General features: G+C 45.8%; 1 long non-coding RNA gene across 2 annotated transcripts; it reads right to left on the reverse strand.

Moving 5' to 3' along the window:
- Positions 1-843: 843 nt before the first annotated feature.
- On the reverse strand, positions 844-19,493 carry LOC118555620 (uncharacterized). 2 transcript variants are annotated; one of them, XR_013449588.1, is made up of 5 exons: positions 19,297-19,493; positions 13,313-13,452; positions 9,238-12,898; positions 4,476-4,579; positions 844-990 (listed from the first exon to the last, which is right to left on the reverse strand). It is a non-coding gene; the product is annotated as an uncharacterized LOC118555620 (long non-coding RNA). The 2 variants fall into 2 exon arrangements; XR_004927087.2 differs by lacking the exon at positions 9,238-12,898.
- Between the last annotated feature and the right edge of the window lie 52 nt (positions 19,494-19,545).

Here is a 19,545-nt window from a genome sequence, read left to right on the forward strand (position 1 = left end):
GCTGCGAGGGGCAGCGGGCGAATCAAAGGCGGCCCGGCCGAGCCGGAGCCCCCAGTCCCGGGGCCGGGCTCCCTCTGGCCCGTTTCCCGCCTTGCCGAGAGCTGGGAAAGCGAAATCCACAGGCCACGGCGGCGGCGGGCGAAGCGCCGCGTTCCGGCAGGAGCCGGTGCGGGTCCTGGCCGCCCCTCGGGGCGTGCTCGAGTGGGAGGAAGGTCAGCCCGGCAGGCTGCACACGCTGAGGCGGGCCAGTGTGCGCCGTCTCACACGCACACGCGCCGGGACGCTGACAAAGGTGTACTTTGTTTCCTCCGAGGGCGCGAAGGGGTCTGCGAGTCGGCGGCGACCTAGAGCTGGTGGCCGCGTTGGTGGCCGCACGGTCCGAGCGCCCCCTGGTGGCCGCGGGGTGGCTGCGCGGTGGCGAGTCCACGCGGACCGCGCCCCCCAGGGCTCGGGACCGCCCCCGCGCGCCTGGCGGGCACTCGGGGGATCTGGGCGTGGGAAGCGGCTGGTTCTGCTAATAAAGTGCCTTCCGGCAAGCGGAGCCCGTAAATTCACGACCCTCATTACAGTCAAACATTCCGATTTATAAGAAGGTACACGGAATCGCCCGAATCGGCTGTGGAGAGCGGTAATGAGTAACCGCGCGGAGCCCGGGTTGGAAATACGTTTTCAAATTACGGGTTTATTTATCTTGGGGCTCTGAGCGCCTTTCCGCAGTATGCTCAGAACATGACATTTCAGACCTACTCTCTGCCTCTCTTCCTTGCTTTCTTTCAAGGTCCCACTCCTGGGAAATGAGCCCTCGGTCACCCGTGGTCTGCGAGTCCTACGGCCTGGGGGAAGGGCGGCTGGCCCCAAGGAACAATGAGGCCTTTGCCTCCTCTGCGTCCTGCGGGCCGGATATCCGTTCAGAAGCCGGCTCTGGGCCTTCTCCGCCAAAAAGGAGGAAACCTTCTGTCCCCAAGGCTGCCAGGAAGTGGCAGGGAGGTGCTGGGAGAAACGAAGAACAATTACTACGCATGGGAGAATGTACAGAAATTAATAGACTTTCGAAGCCTTGGAAACCAGAATGGTCGCAGATTTTAACAGCACAGACCTGTCTTGTTCCTATATGATGCCATATACTCACCACCACCACCACTTCCTGGTGTGTGGATTTGGGTCAGTGGGTCTCCCTGGGCCTCACTTTCCTCATCTGCAGAGTGGGGACAATCAGTTTGCCCGTCAGAAGGCAGGGAGCTGAGCAGATGACTTTTTAGGAATCTTCCACTCCAGGAATTATTGTCCTAAGCAACCCAGGCTTAGTCTTGGCTCTCTATCCACATGCCCAGAGCCCTAACTTATAATGATAGGGTATTTCTCAGAGAGGATCCTAGAGCTGGCAGCATATCAGAGCTCACCAACTACAATGGTCACTTGCCACTTACTGGTAGCCTGAGGCCTGTTGTAGCCCGGAGTTTCTGTAGCTAACATTAAAGCAAAACAAAACTAAAGCCGAATGCCTTTAGATGGTCTGTGCTCCACAGCAGCCTTCTCAAACTTTTATGTGCATAGAGGTCACCTAGGGATCTGGTTAAAATGCAGATTCTGTTTCACTAGGTGGGTCCTGAGATTCTGCTGTTTTCTAACAAACACCAAGGTTCTGTCAATCCTGCTGGTCAGTGGCCCACACGCTGAGTAGGAAAGGTCTACAGTCAGCCATAACCCCCCCCCACTCTATGATCTTATACCCAGCCCAAGTCCCCAGTGGTTGCCTCATTTTACCTAATTGGCCTCTATAGACATTTGAGTTTGCAACTCTGGAAAATCCTGCCTGTTCCCCCTCATTTTACAGATCTGAAACAGACCCAGAGAGACTAAGTGGGTTCTGCATGATCATTCAGCAAGTGAAAGCCTATCTACTTTTCTCTGCTACATGGTAATACATCCTGCCTACAAAATAAATGGTTGTATTTCAAGTATCTGTGCCTCTCTGAGGAAATTAGGACATTCCAATGGGAGAATGGAATGATAATGGCTAGATTTACTGGATCCAACTGAGGGCCAGGTCCTGTGCTAAGTGCTTTACGTGGATTATTTCATCAAGCACAACATCCGGATGAGGTAGAGAACATACATAGCCCTGTTTTATAGATAAAGTCACCAGGTTAGAAGAGGTTTTATAAATTGCCTAAGGTCACACAACGAAGAAGTAGAAGATGTGGGATTTGAACCTAGAGGTCTGACTCAGAGTCTATGCACTTAATTTCTGGCTAGCTCAGGCTAGCCAGCAGAACTTGGCTGCAATTGTCCTGTTTGGCTGCCAGAGTGAACTTAAATTGTATTGTAAGAAAGCAAACCAGGCAGTTGGCTAAGTGATTAAGACTTAAGGGGGTTTTTCCATTACACCATTATAGCTTCCTATAATTCCACCGTTATAGCTTCATTCCTTTCAATTAACTGCATTAACAACAGCAGTCCTCTAGAGAAATGGGTTTGATTCGAAAAAGAGCAGGCTATTAAATATCAATAGGTAAGTCAGAAAATCTTGCTGGCTGAAGGCAAGAATGCAAATCCAAATAGAACAGTGGGTGAGTTTGAGAGGGATGGGAATATGTCAAATTCTGACTTCCAGATCCACTCAGGATCAGCTGAACGGGAAAATGCAAGAGAACCACAGAGTCTCACTCTTCTGTTGGCACCTGTATTGTGTGGATAAAGCTGCTCGGTCAGAGTTCTTGTAAATAGAAATCAACTATTCAGGAAAGTCACAAACTTATCTTTGTAATAAAATATAGATTGCTTTTGGGGTGCCTGGGTGGCTCAGTCGTTAAGTGTCTGCCTTTGGCTCAGGTCATGATCCCAGGGTCCTGGGACGGAGCCCCACATCGGGCTCCCTGCTCAGCGGGAAGCCTGCTTCTCCCTCTCCCTCTCCCACTCCCCCTGCTTGTGTTCCCTCTCTCACTGTGTCTCTGTCAAATAAATAAATAAAATCTTTAAAGAAAAAAATATATATATATATATACATATATGGATTGCTTTTGCCTGAATAATCAAACTGGCCTTCTGAATAGTACTGGATCTGGAGTTTTCAACCCTTTCCTGGCCACACAGCTTTCTAATCATCAGGAAACAGCTGGAGACAGTGTGCTTATTCTCCTGTTTATTCTTTCTTCTTCAGAGTTTACCTATGGGCCAAGCACTGCAGCGAATACAACAGCAATTTTCCGGGAGAACTTGCCACTGGCAAGGAAAGCAAACTAGAAGACAAACTACTGAGATGAAATGGAATAAGGACCATTTTGGATACATACAAAAGGACTTTGGAAACAAAGAAGAGGAGTGATTTCAAGCACCTAGAAGATTCCAAGAGAGGAGAAATGAGAGCTGTAGGTGGGATTGGAAATGTTTTCAGTTACATTGCCTCCTGAGAAGCCCCTTCATCGATAGTCCCAGTGGTTACCAAACTTGACATTAAAAATTTTGCCATGCTGTAGACCACTGATCGTTCTTCTATTTACTTATTTTCCTTTAAAGTCAAGTCACTTAAAAAAAGAAAAAAGTTTGGGTGCCTGGATGGCTCAGATGGTTAAGCATCTGCCTTCAGCTCAGGTCATGATCCCAGGGTCCTGGGATCAAGTCCCGCATCAGGCTCCCCGCTCAGCGGGGAACCTGCCTCTCTCTCTCTGTCTCTTATGAATAAATAAATAAAATCTTAAAAAAAAAAAAAAGCTTGTTCATCCTAATCAATAATATTTGTAAAATGGGGTAGTAGTAGAAATATCACAGTTTGGAAACAAGTGACCTCCAAGCAACATGTGGGGCCTTAGCAGCCTTTGGTTTCACGATGAACCAGCTGATCTTCATAAATCTACTGGGAGGCTTCAGCCTGGTGTTGTCAGATGACTATGACCTTGAGACATCTAAACACCCACCCGTTGGGTTCTGATGCAAGTTCAGAAAAGAGGTTCTTGACAATATGCAAAAATCTGCTGATGGTCCCAGCCACACGTGGTCTCTGTGCTCCTGGCACTATAGCAGTTTAACGTGGTCTTTAGTGGGAAGGAAAGGCCCCCTTCTTGGCACCATGTTCAGTTAGGAATGTCTCCACAGTAGACCGACTTGTGCCCTGAATAGACACAAAGTTGTTGCCTCCATTGTATGTAGAAGAAACTAAGCCTCAGAGAATTAGGTCTGTTGCCCGAGGTCAACTGGTAAGTAAATGGTGACGCTAGTCATTTAGGTAAGTGTCTGCCTTCCCTACTTGAAGGCCTGAAACGTTGTCTATGTCATCTTTCAATTCCCTTCTCTATAGAACCTAGTACGTGCCTTATACATAGTGAGCATACGGCAAATACTGGTTGACATGGAGCAAATATGGCGTGACTCAGTCCCTCCTAGGCCCCTGGGGTACTAGTTACTCCATTCTAGTTACCTATCAAAATCCCCACGTCCCTGCAAGATCAGAGATTAAAAGGGAAAGGGAGGAGACTCACCTCCTTGTATCAGAGGTCAGCACCACAGAATGACACAGGCAGGCTCCGTTCCTGGATCTTCCAAGCTATCTGACTGTACCTCCATCCTCAAATCCAGCAGTCTTCTGCAATTAGCCCAGTAGTTAAACTAATCACACAAGTTTTTAGAAAACGAAGCAGACCAATTTTAATTCAGACTTTTCAGACTGAGTGAAACACAAGATATTCCCTCCAAAAATGGTGCACAGAAGGTTAGGCATTTGTTTGTTTGGTTGGTTGGTTCAGTGCTGAGCATTCAGATTTAGAGGGAGGAAAGATGTTTAAATTGTAAGGAAATTGCACAGCAAAAGTATAAAAATTAATTCAGAGTGGGAGGAAGAAAAACAGCCTTTTTCTAGTAATCTACTCAAGAGCCAATGATTTTCTGTTAATACAGGTAAGACAAGAATCCAAATCATCATAAAAAAAACAAACAAACAACCCACTTCTGGTCTTTTTATGACTAGCATCTATCAGGCAAAGACATGACCAAAGCCAGGTTCATTTGTTTGAGCACAGAAGCCCACAGTGGAACTGTGGATACAATCATGACAGCAAAGGTACAATTGCTTCTTAAAGAGAAAGAAGGACGAGGGGGGCGCCTGGGTGGCTCAGTCGTTAAGCATCTGCCTTCGGCTCAGTCATGATCCCAGGGTCCTGGGATCAGCCCTGCATTGGGCTCCCTGCTCAGTGGGGAGTCTGCTTCTCCTTCACCTTCTCCCTCTGCCTGACACTCCACCTGCTTGTGCACGTGTGCTCTCTAATAAATAAATAAAATCTTAAAAAGAGAGAGAGAGAGAGAGAGAGAGAGAAGGAGGAGGTAAGATGAATTAAATGCAATGGTAGGAGCCTTTAAACCAGATGACTCATTGGTGAAAGGGGCTCCAGCAGTTTCGACCTTAATGCTACAATAACATCAACTTTCTCTTGCTCCAGAGACTCTGGGCCTAATTATCTCCGAGACATTAGTATGAAGCTTTTACTGTCCTAAAAGAAGCCATTGCAGACATGTGAATATTTAATTGACCCCATAAAAGGAGGGCATACTCACTCCCTCCTTGAAGTCTCAGCTGGTCAGTTATATGCTAAATGGAATCTATCAAATATTCAGAGTTGATTTTCTTTTTTAGATGTAATGCTTTGCACAGATTGCTTTTTTGACAATTACATAAAATAGAATATAATACCTAATTTGGCCCAATTGATCCGGGGCAGCTTGATCCCCTCCTACAGAAGCAAAGTCATGGGTTATTGTGCCATAAAAAGGAGCTCAGGAAGGAGCTAGCAGGTTAGAGCACTCATTCCATGTAGCTGGTAGCTGTCATAGTCTCCTCCATCCATAGAGAGAGGATGCCATCTAGCCTGAACTCTGGAGAGCTGCAGCCTGCCCCCAAATGGCAAAAGTAACTCAGGTTCCACGTTCTATGGCCCAAAATGTGTCCTTGAGTGTGCTGAGCCAGTTGATATATAATGCAAACTGTTCCCACGTACTACAAAGGGAACAATTCCGCTCATAAAGTGACTTTACTGGGTCACAGAATGTTACCATTACTCACATCTCAAGCTCTACAATCCTTGTGTGCTTCAGGATCCAACTAGGATTCCAAGGAATCCCCTCCTCTCCAGACTGAATCTGGCCTCTCTTTGTTTGTGGGGAGGTGGGGGGAAGTCCTTTTTGTTAAGGACTCAGGATATTCATTCCATTGAATGACTGGACCATAATTCATTTAACTTGTCATCCACGGATGAATGTATTTATTATTACCAATCTTTTCCCATTAGAATGAAACAATGATTTTTTTTTTTTAAAGTCAATGAACATTTTCTTGTCATCTACCTTTTAAACTTACAAAGAAAGGAAATGCACGTTTTTTGGTGTTCAGTTCTATGAGTTTAGACAAATGCATATACTTGTATAACCACCAGCACACCAAGATGTAGCATCATTCCATCACCCCTGGTTTTGTTAACATTCCTTTTTTCCTTCCCTAAAAAAATCCCTGAGTTCCTGAAAACACTAAACAGAGTTAACACGTGGTCCAGCAGTCCCACTTCTATGTATATACCCGAAAGAAAACATGTCCACACAAAACCTGGTACACAGGGCACCTGGGTGGCTCAGTCGGTGAAGTGTCTGCCTTCGGCTCAGGTCATGATCCCAGGGTCATAAATTTTACGTGAATAAAAAAAAAAATTAATCCAAGTAATAGTTGAATACTTGGATCAGAGCAAGTGATGAATAATATTAATGTGCTGAACAACAAGGTACAAACTACCTGAAAAGTAGGTAGATATTATCAGTCCAATTTTAAGTACAAGGAAATTACAGGCCAGTGAAATAAAAGACCCCTAACTAGGAGCTTCGCTGCCCTGCTGACCTGGGGGGCGTTGCACCACAAGCTCCCCTCTCACCGTCCTCACACCCTCCTTCCTCTCTGAGATACATCAGTTTTCCCATTTGGGGGGGGGGGGGCACCAAAGAAAGGGCAAAAATTGAACAGCATCTTTATTTTCAGCATGGTCTCCTGTCCCACCTCCACTCAACCTCTGGCTCCAGCATCTCAAACCCTTGGAGAAATGAAAAGCAGCTTCTCCTTGCACATGATCTGGGGCCCCTCACCCATGTAGCCTTAACGGAGCTGAGAGGTAGAGCCCATAAGGCGGCTTTGGACATGGTGAAGTTGAGTATATGCTCTGTGACCTGGCTACATGCTCTGTGACCTGGCTACATGCTCTGTGACCTGGCACCACCTGCTCTGAAAAGTGGATGACTAAAAAAATCACAAACTATTTAAGCAAACAATAAGGACTTTTGTTGTTGTCGTTGGTATGGAAAGGATGAAGGAAAAATTCATCTGAGAAGGAAGAAGACTCTTTTATTTGGGGAAAACACTTTGAGGGGCTTTTGGTTGTGTGAAAATGAAGCCAACTTCCTACTCTGGAATGGAGACATTGGGAATAGTGAGGATTTAATTGTGCTGCTTAATTTTCTAAAAGAATGTCTTCAGAGAGGGGCAGCTCATTGCTGGGGATCATTCTCTTTCTGGGGGAAGCCAAGAGTTGGGGAGGGGCGCAGGAGAGCTGGGCTGAGGGAAGAGACGCAAGATCATTGGTGCCCCATGTGGGAGCAGATCCCTGCAACATGAGGGAAGGAGGGATATAGCAAAGGAGAAAAATGGTCCCTAACAGGTTCCTATGGAGCTTGGAAGGTGATAGAATATATGAACAGGGTGGCTCACATCCTGCTTGATCTTTGCCTTTGTCTGCATTGTAATTCCCATCTGTTATCCCCATGCCTTCATTTTAAAACAATCATTCGTCTTAGCTGGCACTAGAGAACTGAAAGAAAGGCAAGTGACCACAATGAGACCCAGAGGTCTGTGCAAGAAGACCTGCAGCAGCCCAAAGAAGCTTCTGGAGCAAGGGCGAAAAGGGAGCTGAGAAGCCCAGAGCAGCTGTCTGCAGTGGGGTGGATGTCTGAGATGAAGAGCATGCCTGGGATCAACATGGACAAAATTTAAGATTCTTTGGGGCTATGCAGAGGCCCAGGAATGGAAACTGGTAAAACGCTGGCCCACTGGCTAATCTAGGCTAGTAAGGGCTCAGACTTTGGGGTGCCAGTGTGAATACCATTTTTGGTAGCCCAGCATGTCAGAGCAGAATCTAACAATCATGTACGGTGTCATCATTCAATCATGTGTTGCTTCCTTCCTCTGACATTTACTGAGTGACTAGGAAGCAGAAAGCCTAGTCAGGTACCATGGGAGACCACAAAGATGAGCGAGAAACGCAAACCCTGCCTTTAAATAGCTTCTAGGGGGCGCCTGGGTGGCTCAGTCATTAAGCGTCTGCCTTCGGCTCAGGTCATGATCTCAGGGTCCTGGGATCGAGCCCCACGTCGGGCTCCCTGCTCTGCAGGGAGCCTGCTTCTCCCTCTCCCCTCCCCTGCTTGTGTCTCTCTCTGTCAAAGAAATAAATCTTTAAATAAATAGCTTCTAGGCTCTTGGGACCAACCAGTCACACATACAAGAAACTAAATGGGGGACAGATCAATGTGAGAAGGAGAAACTGCTGAAAGAAGGATTTTTTTTTTTTTTTTAAAGATTTTATTTATTTATTTGACAGAAAGAGACACAGCAAGAGAGGGAACACAAGCAGGGGGAGTGAGAGAGGGAGAAGCAGGCTTCCCGCGGAGCAGGGAGCCCGATGCAGGGCTCGATCCCAGGACCCTGGGATCATGACCTGAGCCGAAGGCAGACGCTTAACGACTGAGCCACCCAGGCGCCCTGAAAGAAGGATGTTTTAAAATTGTTTGGATCCAGGGGCGCCTGGGTGGCTCAGTCAGTGAAGCATCTGCCTTTAGCTCAGGTCATGGTCTCAGGGTCCTGGGATCAAGCCCTGAGTCAGGCTCTCTGCTCAGGGAGTAGTCTGCTTCTCCCTCTCCCTCTCCCTCTCCCTCTGTGCTTTCCCTCTCGCCCTCAAATAAATAAATAAAATCTTAAAAAAAAAACACAAAAAACCCTGTTTGGATCCAGTGTTGGCAAAAATCTAGAAACCACCAGTTTCAGTCACTGTGGAGGGAGTATAAACTAGCACAGCCTTTCTGGAAGGCAATTTGGCAAAACATACCAAATAGTTTCACTTCTGGAAATATGCCCTAAAGATATGGATAAAAATGTGTAAATATTGGCTACAAGGATGTATAAAGATCATAATATGAGGAAAAATTTGAAACAACACAAACCTCCACCAATAGCAGATTGGTTAAGTACATTCTGGAACAACACTGCAGATGTGTTCCTGTCAACAATGCGGAATCCAGATCTAGTCATGAGGAAATACCAGACAAGCAAACTGAGGGACATCCAACCAAAGAGCCAGCCTGTGTTCTTCAACACCGTGGAGGTCAAGGAAGATAAAGAAAGACTGAGGAACTGTTCCAGATTAAAAGAAACTAAAAAGACCAGACAACCAAATGCGAAGTGTGGTTTTGGACTGGATCATGGAGGGGCGGGGAAGACTGTGTGGCTAGCTACAAAGGACATTGTTGGGACAACTGATGACATTTGAATATGGTCTGGGGATTAGGTAATAGTGTGTCCATGTTAACATCCCTGATTTTGATCGTTGTAACATGGTGATTATGTAAGAGAATGTCCTTGTTTTTAGCAAGTCCATTCTCAAGTAATGAGGGGCGTTAAAAAAATGAAGTCAACAGTCATTCAATCCGCAAACTAGCACCGCCACCAGAAATGATGAAGACACAATGCATGATTCAAATAGTAGCTCCAGGCAATGGCAGAAGGTTTGTGATAAAACACACAGGATTTATTGCCAAAAGAATTATGCTGATGATGGCTGCCAGAGGCATTTAGGGGAAAGAAGTATTAGCTGAGGAGGTCAGAAGTACCCATGTATGTGAGTTTTTAGCCACATTCTTCTAAATTGGTGAGGAGTCTGCCATGTGCCAGGCACTGTGCTAGGTGCTGAGGATAGAGTAATGAACAAGATGGAAGTGGCCTTCGCCCTACTGGGGCTTCTGCTCCAGAAGGGAGCAGGACAAACACCCAACAAACAAACAGATAAAGTAATGGTAAACGTAAGTTTCCGAACAAAGGATACAAACAAGGGCCAAGACAGAATAACACACACAGGGACGCCAGGGTGGCTCAGTCGGTTAAGCAGTTAAGCATCTGCCTTTGGCTCAGGTCACGATCCCAGGGTCCTGGGATCCAGTCCCCACATTGGGCTCTCTGCTCGGCATGGAGCCTGCTTCTCTCTCTCCCTCTGTCTGCTGCTCCCCCTGCTTGTGCTCACGCTCTCTCTCTCTCTGTCAAATGAATAAATAAAATCTTAAAAAAAAAAGAAGAAAGAATAACACACATAGTCTTTAAGGAAGTCCTCTTGGTGAGGATGACAGCTAAACTGTGACCTCAGTAAGGAAAAGGAGCTAGCCAGATGTGAGTGGCGCACATTCCCGCCAAAGAGCACAGCCCGTGCCAGGGGGCAGGGTGGGTGTTGGGGGAAGGAGGAGTAGACCAATATGGCCGGAGCAGGAATGGGGTAGGAGGAGCCCAAAGTGAGCTCTCTGAAAGGAGGCAGGGGCTCAAACTGTGTAGGGCCCTTGTGCGAATTTGGGTTTTACTCTAATGCAGTGGAGAGCCATCGGGAAGTTCTAAGTAGGCAATGAAATGACCTGGTTGGTATTTGAAGGAGAGCCACTGTTGCCGCCAAATGGAGACTAAATGGGAAAGAGGCTGAGAGCAAAGGCAGAAAGATGGGTTAGGAGGCCTCGGGGAAGGGGCGAGGGTGGAGGAGGCAGGCAGGGCAGGCCTCATGACTAGACTTCTGCAGTGTCTCCAAACCCAGTTCCATTTAGCACTAGAGAGAGGAGCTGATGGCATTCATCCTTTACCTTTCAACCTGGTTCCCGTGACCAGCACTCCCGGCCTGGAGCGTATTCGGAATAAATGTTTCCACCTAAATCCTAGAACCAGCCTGGGGATAGCATTTTGTGTTACAATTTTTGTCATGCTGTGTCCTAGTTTGGATTCTCCTAGACCCTGAGATAAGCGTTCAAATGTGGGAGGTGCAGGAAGTGCGGGCGAGGGAGGAGGACGTAACTTCCGGGGGCAGCTAGAGCTAGAACTTAATCCTTCCAAATACACTCCAGGCCGGGAGTGCTGGTCACTCTGGGAAACACAGCTCAGCTCAGCCACCCAAGTGGCGGGGGAGCTGTGATAATCTCTACACCAAATCCCTTCCCCGGGGCATTTGCAAGGCTGCCGGGCAGGGGATTAATAACGCTCTCTCATTTCTGCCTTTCTGCAGGGATGGGCACACTGCCTCCCCCAGTTCTGAAGAGAGGCCTCAGCACAGAGATGCGAGTGTTGACAGTGGGAAACCTCTGGAGCCCAAGAAGTGGCAGGGTCTGAGGCATACCAGAGACCCGTAACAGAGCGGCCTGGACTCAGTGTTGTGTTTTCTTTCACTTTTGAAATCGAGCTCAGATGATGAAAGGGACTAAGCCTCTTGGACCACCAAGAGCCCCTGAGAAGCTGGGAGAGAATCCCAGGGAGAACAGATGGAGGCTTGGACAGAGGAGGCAGTCGTGGAGGCAGAGAGAAGTCAGTGTCTCCTTCGGGTGCTGGTTCGGGGGTGGGAAAGGCAGCAAGGAACAGATCTGAGGAGAGAAAACAAGAGTTTGGTTTCGTGTTTGTTAAGTGTACAGGGTGGAAGGGACATCGAGGGCAGATGTTGGTCGGCAGGATGGGAGACGCCGCTCCAAAAAGGGGATATAGGCGGCCAGGGTTGGGGGGGAGCACAGAGGATGTTCAGGGCAGCAAAACTATTCCAGTAAAACTATTCATGGAAGTGTGTCCTTACATATTTGTCCAGACCCACGGAATATACAACATCATGAGTAAACGCTAACATAAATGATGGCCTTGGGTGATAATGACGAATCAGTGTAGGTTCATGTGCTGTAACAAACATACCACCTGCCACAGGCTGTCGATGGCAGGTAGGCCGTGTGGGTGTGGGGTCGGCGCACAGATGGCTACTCTCGGGAAATTCACGCAATTTTGCTGTGAACCTAAAACTGCTCTAAAAACTAAAATCTCTTTTTAAAAAGTTGGGGGGCGGGGAATAGGGGAAGGATAGGCAACAAAGACAAGGAGGGGAAAGGTGCAGAAGAAAGCAAAGATGTGCTAGGGAGAGGGCAGAGGAGGCAGGTGCCCAGGACAAGCGAACACTACCTAACCACAGGCCTCCTGCATGGCGGGCACTCTCTCTCTCTCTCTCTACAGCTTCACAAGAAGCCCGGGAGGCGGGTGTCCTTACATGGAGACCCTCAGACTCCGAAAGGTGCAATGATCCATGGGGGGTTTAAATTGAGGACAGCAGACTCCTTCCATCACTCTGCTGCCTGCATTAGAGAGACCATCCTAGAGCAGAAAGCAGTGCAGGGGGACGCTGGGGGATAAGGCTCAAAGGAGAAGCCTTTGCTAGGAGACATGGCTCTGCGTTGAGGTTTCATCCTCCCTGAACCCAAGAGAGAGTTGAATTTGGGGCTCCTCGTCAATGAGAAAAGAGGGGAAAAAAATGAATGCTTTTTGCCCTGGAAAGAGAAAGAGCTCAGCAAAACCCAGAATCATGTTTGCCATCTCTAATTGTAGCCCCAACTACCAGAATGTAACTCGTGGTTCCAGGGAGGTATTTTCCTAATCACCAGAGAAAATAGCATTTATCTTTTCATTTGCCGTTCCCTCCAAGAGATCCAAAAATTCTTCTCTCAAACTCAAAAGGGAGAAATTCAGTTATCTTCTACTCTTTTGGTGATGTAGACGAGGTCAGTTTGTCTTCTTCCTTTAGCAGAACAGTTCGTGTCCTTGTTGTGACAGCTAGAGAAAGCCAAATAAAAAGATGTTTTTTCCAGAACGAGTGTGGAAAGAACGTTCTGGCCACCAAGCCGGCCACTGCTTATTCATTCACTTGACAAACTTTTTTGAGCAATTGCTATGAGCCAGGCACTCACCTAGCCATTAGGACCACAAAGATGAGTAAGACAGGAGCTCTATCCTCAAGATATGGTTAAGACCCAGACAAGGCAAAAAAGAATTCCAATATGATATGGCACGAGCAAGGAGAACGAGAAAGGCCTGTGCACAATGCTTTCTAGGCCCCTGGGAGATGGATGGGAGAGGTGGGCAGGGAAGGTGGGCAGGGAAGGTTGGCAGGACAGTGTTGATATTGGTGATTAAACACCAGTCACAGTTATGTTTCCATGGAATGAACGACTGGAGGACTCTGCTTACCTTTTCAGGGGAAGTCTCTGGCTGCAGCCTGGGATGAGCTGCAGGCCACTCACTTTGCAGTTCTGAACGGACCATTGGAAGGCTCTTGTATAAAATTCCTTCTGGGCCTCTGGGTCGGAGATTCTAAGGTATTTCATTCCCTTCAGGATAAAAGAAATCAGGCTTGAGACAGAGAGCAGCAGGCCAGGGGACCAGCATGTCCACTGGAAGGTTCTCGGTTCTAATGGTCCCCAGCCAATGAATCCCTATGTGACTTGGGGAAAGCTCATTAACCACAGGCAGCTGCCTCAGCTTCCTGTTTGGAAAAGAAGGGATAAGCAGTGGGACTTCCTCTCCTGTGGCCAAAAGACTCAAAAATCATGCTGTTGTGTTGGGCCTCTGCTCGGTGCGAAGGAAAGAGTAATGCTTTGTTGAGCATGCTTAAAATGCCAATGTGAAGAATGACTTTTGGAACGACTGAGATTTATGGAGATACAAATCACAAAATGTCTTAGCTTGATTTCCATTAAGGGAAAAGGCAGAAAGACACCTAGAAGGCAGTACATCCCAAAGATGAGAATTAAACCATATATCAAAAAGAAAACATAACAGGGGCGCCTGGGTGGCTCAGATGGTTAAGCGTCTGCCTTCGGCTCAGGTCATGATCCCAGGGTCCTGGGATCGAGCCCCACATTGGGCTCCTGGCTCAGCAGGGAGCCTGCTTCTCCCTCTCCCTCTGCCTCTCTCCCTGCTCATGCTCTCTCTCTCTCTCTCTGTATCTCTGTGTCTCAAATGAATAAATAAAATCTTAAAAAAAAAAAAAAGAAAACAACAAATTTATACACACACACACACACACACAATGTAGACACACAAGTCAATACCGCAGAAATTTATGCTTTCCATTAGACAAAGAGAACTTTTTAAAAAAAAGTGTACCAAGCTATTGGATACCCAAGTAAGAAACTGACATCTCCATGAATCTTAGATATGGGCAAGATTTCTTTCTAATCATAGCTAAAACTCGTCTCCGGTAGATGGGGGTCTGATAAGTGTCTTACCATTATGGTCACCCTTACTCCTCAGAGTTAGCTTTAAAAGAAAAAAAAAAAAAAAAAAAACTCAAGGTCCCTCGAGTAAGAGCACAGTCCAAGAGGGAGGACTCTGTTAGGCAGAGAAGATTGAGCGGCAGTGAACTGGTACGCTATTCAACTTCTACCTTCCTTGACTTCTTGTCCCTCTAGCATCCAGAAGAGCCTAATGTGAGATATTTGGAGATCAGAGCTTGTGCAAAAGCCTCATTCTTCATTCCTGAATGAAAGGAGGAAGAGGAACTTTATCACTTTGAGAAAAACAAAATGTATTCAAAGTCTGTGCCTGCTGTTGGAAAATGTAGCATATCTGTTTGTGGGTAAAATAGTAACCGGTATCTATTTAACCCTATTCTGAGCCAAGTACCCCCCTAAGCATGTTGCATGCATTGTTTCTCTCCACACAGCTAATGCTTTGAGGGAGATGTGATGATTATTCTCTTACAGATGCAGAAGTGGAGTTCTAGAAAAGTTAAGCAACCGATCTAGCCATGAGGGATGCTGGATGCCTAAGACATGAACCCTACCCTCTAAGACCATAAATGACAAAAGGAGAATGGGATCCCATGTCCTGGTGGCTCTAGAGCCTGTGCCATTAACCACGAAACCAGTGGTTTTTCAACTGGAGATGATTTTTTCCCCTGGGGGATATTTGGCAATGTCTGGAGACATTTTTGCTTGTCACATCTAAGTGGGTGCCTTTCTCTCACAAGCTCTGCAGGAAGACAGGAACAGACAAAACCTAGGAAAAAAGTATGAAAGTAGAGTAACAAGTCCCCACAGTGGTAAACATCAAGTGCACAGGCAGAATAACTAGAATTGCTCAGACAAAAGAGCAGAAAGGGGTGCCTGGGTGGCTCTGTCGGTTAAGTGACTTTGGCTCAGGTCATGATCTCAGGGTCCTGGGATCATGTCCCACATTGGGCTCCCTGCTCGGCGGGGAGTCTGCTTCTACCTCTCCCTCTGCCCCTGTCTCCACTCATGCTCTTTCTCTCTCTCTCAAATAAATAAATAAAATCTTAAAAAAAAAAAAAAAAGAGCAGAGGGGTGCCTGAGTGGCTCAGTCGTTAAGCATCTGCCTTCGGCTCAGGTCATGGTCCCAGGGTCCTGGGATAGAGCCCTGCATCAGGCTTCCCACTGAGTGGGAAGCCTGCTTCTCCCTCTCCCACTCCCCCTGCTTGTGTTCCCTCTCTCGCTGTGTCTCTGTCAAATAAATCAATAAAATCTTTAAAAAAAAAAAAAAAAACAAACCAAAGGGACAAAGGTCACCAATTACTTCTATCTGCCATCTTTTCCTTCATCTTCCCCCATTCCTCCCTCAAGGACAGAATCCATCTATTCTGATAACACTTTTTTCCTCTATAAGACCCTTCTTGAGCTCTGTTTCTCTAAACTCTCATAGCACTTTGCCTGGACTCTTTCATTTTTTTTTTTTTTAAAGATTTTATTTTATTTATTTGACAGAGAGAGACACAGCGAGAACACAAGCAGAGGAAGTGGGAGAGGGAGAAGCAGGCTTCCCGCTGAGCAGGGAGCCGGATGCAGGGCTCGATCCCAGGACCCGGAGATCATGAAGTCGAAGGCAGACGCTTCACGGACTGAGCCACCCAGATGCCCCAAGGACTCTTTCATTTAATAAAACAAACACTTACAGTATTCACTGTGTACCTGTTTACTGTGTTAAGTGCTTTAAAATTTAACTCGCTTATTCCTCCCAACAACCCTTGGGGGAGGTATTAATATCACTCCCATTTTTCAGGTAGAAGAACAGGCAGGGAGTAACTTGCCCAAGAGAGTTAAGTGCTAAATGCAGAGCTGGTGTTTGAACCCCAGCTGTCCACTCTCAACCATAATGCCTCTTGTATGCTCATTAAAATGATGGATCTTGGATTTTGGTTTTTTACAATCTTTACTCAATGTTCCCTGGATACACATGGAGTTCCTTGGGAGCAGCGCCTGTATGATCCACTCAATATATGCTTATTAACTGATTAAAATCACATTGCTAATTGATGCAAATTCATCCAACACAGAAGGCTCTACCTGGGACCTAAATAGGAAAGAAAATGCATTATTCCCAAGGCTAAAATGAGCTTGTGGCAGGGAGGATGCAGAAACCACACTCTAAGCTGAATGGCAGCTGGAGGAGGATGGATGAAATGGAAGACAGAAAATAGTGTCAACTTTAAGCCTCAACAGGCCCCACCCAAAGAGATAGGACTAACTAAAGCTTCTAAATTGTAAAACTGAAACCAAGATGAATAAGCCAAATCATGAGGGAACTCCAGTCTGTTCTGTTGTTTTGTTTGCTTATGATTTACATCACAGTGAAGTTAATTATGAATCAAACTGCCTATGTGTGGAAACCAAACTACAGGTGCATAAAATAGGAGAGAGAGGTGCCCTCCAAAATGCTAGAGAAAAGGAGAGGTGGACAGCAAAGGGTTATGGGTGTAAGGAACATGGAAAGAGAAACCTCCCCCTTGCCTTTTCTCTGCCTCCAACCCCTCACCTCTTCCAGCTCACATACTGGCTGGTCAGGTGTGAGGATGTTCTGGCTTCTAGTTCCACCTCTGCTTCCAACCGGCTATGTGACTTTGGGTAGGTCTCTCCATCTCTAAAAGTGTCCATTTTCTTGTCTACAAAATCACTGGGCTAGACCATAGCATCTTTTTGTATTTGTTGTTAGTCCCTACTTCTTTTTTTAAATTGAGGTAACAATCATAAATCATAAAATTAACCATTTTAAAATGCACCATCCAGTGATACTGAGAACATTCACAATGTTGTACAATCACCACTTCTGTGTAGTTCCAAAACATTTTTGTCACCCCCGAAAGAAAACCCTGTACCCATTAAGCAGTCAGTCCCCCTGCCTCCTCCTCACAGCACTTGGTAATCGCCAATTTGCTTTCTGTTTCTATGGCTTTACCTATCCTACATATTTCGTATGAAAGGAACCATATAACATTTGGCCTTTTGGGTTTGGCTTCTTTTACTCAGCATAATGCTGTTTTCAGTTCATCCATATTACGGTATATATCAATCCTTCATTCCTTTTTATGGCTGAATAATATTCCATTTCAGACTACAGTATGATTTTGAGCTCCAACATTACAATCCCCTTTCCTTTTCAAACATCTGTTCACAAACACATTATGAGCACCAATTAAACACAAGGCAGGTACTAAGGGGAAATAATTGAGAAATTTGTAGCCACTTGCTATATATATATATACTTTTAATTGGATTATGACATTTAAAAGTGCCCAATCATAAGTGTACAGTTTCATGAATGCTCACAAAGTAAATACAACTATTACCTTTAAGCTGGTCAACAGATAAAATATTATTTGCACCCCGTACTTGTCTTCTCATTACCCTCTTCCAATTCTCGTTTTCTCAAGGTCACCACCATCCTGACTTCAAACACTATACATTAGTTTTTCCTGTTTTTGAACTTCATATAAATGGAACCATACAGTGTCCACTTTTTCATGTCTGGCTTCTTTCACTCAGTATCATGTTTGTGAAACTCACGCACCTTGTTGCATGTCACTGCCGTGCATTCATTCTCATTGTTGTATAATGTTAATAATATCATAATTTATTCATCCATTCTATGGTTGATGGGCATTTGTGTAGTTTTATCTCTGTGCCATTATAATAGTGTTGCTATGAACATTCTAGCCTATGTCTTTTGATAAACTGATGTACACACATCTTTTGGGCATATGCCTAGGATTGAAGTTATTTGAGTCATATATTCAGTTTTACTAAATACTGACATGGAATTTTCCAAAATGGTCAGACCATTTTAGATTCTCATCTCTTGCTTCCAAGGTAGTCCTTTCCAAAACATGGGGCTGGTACCCACTGCTGTACTAGTGGTACATAAAAGGATTTATGTGAGGAGCAAAATAAATAACATCAAGTCCCAAAATGAGAAAATTGTTACCCTCTTAATGCTCTTTAAATCCTTCTGATTACATAAAGAGAACCCCATGTGATAGCAGGATGCTGCTAGCCACCTGTCTCCCTTTTTACAAAGTCTCAGATTTTCAGCAGGCAACTGTATCTAGTTGATAACATTTTGTTTTAATGTATTTATTTTTTTAATATTTTATTTATTTATTTGTCAGAGAGAGAGAGAGCGGGAGCACAAGCAGGGGGAATGGCAGGCAGAGGGAGAATAGGCTCCCCGCCGAGCAAGGAGCCGAGCTGGGGCTCAATCCCAGGGCCCCAGTCCCAGGGCCCGGGGATCACGACCTGAGTCAAAGGCACACGATTAACCAACTGAGCCATCCAGGAATCCCTAATGTATTTATTTTAATTATTTTCTATTCATAGCAAGTTACAAGGTTTTACCATTGAAGTTATTTAACATTTTCTTTCAAATAAATTCATTTACGTTTTTCAAAAGTGAGTCAACTTAAAGAAAATAGTAAATAATATATACAGATTCAAGAAACTATGTTGGTAGTGGAATGACTGGTGCCTGGAAAATACCTACTTAGAGTCTGCATTTACCGTAAGGCCACCGTGTGATTTTTTTTTTTTTTTCACCGTGTGATTTTTATCTGTGTTGGATGAGCTTGCTTCAAAATACCATGCTCACCACTGAGCACTTGGCTTTACTAATCAACAGAAAGCCGAATTTAAATTTGTCCCAATTCTCCCAATTTGGGGAAGAGAGGCCAAAATGGAAGTCCACACACCATCCCAAAGGTTTTCAGAACACCAAAAACTTGCCCACTTGGCTTAATAATGGAAAAAAATGTCTTTAAAATTAATTCCATCTCCTGCAGAATCCAGAAGGCTCTACCTGAAGCCTAAACAGGAAGAAAAACCTTTTGCAGAACGAGTAGAACAGTCATCCACACAGGTTAACCATAAAAATCAGAAACTCCCCACCTGGATTAGTCCTTTTTAGGTTGGGGTGACGGTTAGAAACAAAGTGTTGTTTTCCTGAGCATTTCGTTACTTAGAAGCCACAGCAGGCATTTTCTTCTCGGAACTGGGGCTGAGGCACCCGACAGATAAGTCGACGCGAGGAAGGTCCCGGCAAAAAGTGGGGAAGCCCTCTTCCCCGCCCCCGCCCCCGCCCCCGCTCCCGCTCCGGCTCCGGCCCAGGCCCCGCCCCGCCGCCGAGGCCCCGCCCCG

Source organism: Halichoerus grypus, chromosome 7 (genome assembly GCF_964656455.1).
Source record: "Halichoerus grypus chromosome 7, mHalGry1.hap1.1, whole genome shotgun sequence".
Lineage (NCBI taxonomy): Eukaryota > Metazoa > Chordata > Mammalia > Carnivora > Phocidae > Halichoerus > Halichoerus grypus.